The 975-nt window shown below is 42.6% G+C and overlaps 1 pseudogene; it reads right to left on the bottom strand.

Annotated features, from left to right (window-relative positions):
• Window positions 1-346: 346 nt before the first annotated feature.
• LOC112817790 (protein FAM136A pseudogene) lies at window positions 347-667 on the bottom strand (annotated as a pseudogene).
• Window positions 668-975: the final 308 nt, after the last annotated feature.

Raw genomic sequence — 975 nt, 5'->3', positions numbered from 1 at the left:
TTAGAGGAATCTGCCAGCTTGTTGGTACTTGTGTACTAAGAAGAATCTGGTATCTTGGAGGGCTCTGGCTTCATACAAGGGAGATCCCTAGTGCCAGGATAAGCATGTGCAATTTAGGCCATCAAAATCTCTCCTGTGCCATCTCTGACCCAAATTTAGCAGTTTTTTTCCATTTCACTTTCTAGGATTGAAACAAAGGAACCAGTGTCCAGAGGCAAATGACACATGCCTCCAACTTGCTGCCATCTTTAATTTCTTCATAAACCTTACTTAAAAGAACAAGACTCCCATTTCTCTTTTTAAATAGATCCCTGCTGTCAGCCCCAATGGCCAATTGCAAAGACTTCTATTTCCCAATGGACAAGAGAGACTCCATCATCTTGGTCATGGTTGGGATGAGGTACATATGATCATCCACATACTTGATCACACAAATCTCTAGCTGCAGCTTCACCTAAAGCTCTTTACTTCCAGCATCTGTTGAATTTTTGGTTTTGTCATTGCAGTGCATGGTGCATTGGGCCACGCAGTCCTGCAACTGCTCTAAATCACTGGTCACCAGGGCCTGGACTTGAGCCAGAGGTGCATGGCAGCGTTCAATGCACTGGTGCACCAGCTGCATGGAAGATCTGCTGTCCTCACAACAACTGGTGCTGTGCTGAAACATGAAACCCTGAATCTTCCAGGTGTCTCTTCTCTCCAGACTCTTGATCATGGAGTCCACTGCCTCCTGCACCCAGAGCTGCTGCAGCTCCTGTGGTGACCCCCGCCCAGCACTGGAAATATCCCATACCTTGTTTTAAATTATGACTATATAGATTTTATAATTGTCAGAACTCATATAAATACACATATAAGATCTCCAGATTTCAATATATGTAAATTATATCTCAATTTTAAGTTTATTTTAAAATGAAGCTGATCCCAATTTTCCCAGTATTTCTGTTACTGCATCTATCTTTGGCTTTTTATTGT

Source organism: Callorhinus ursinus, unplaced genomic scaffold (assembly GCF_003265705.2).
Source record: "Callorhinus ursinus isolate GAN/ISIS: 27379988/994484 unplaced genomic scaffold, GSC_fseal_2.0 scaffold1, whole genome shotgun sequence".
Lineage (NCBI taxonomy): Eukaryota > Metazoa > Chordata > Mammalia > Carnivora > Otariidae > Callorhinus > Callorhinus ursinus.
The sequence above is the reverse complement of the archived record's forward strand: the minus strand, read 5'-3'. Positions and strand labels throughout refer to the sequence as shown.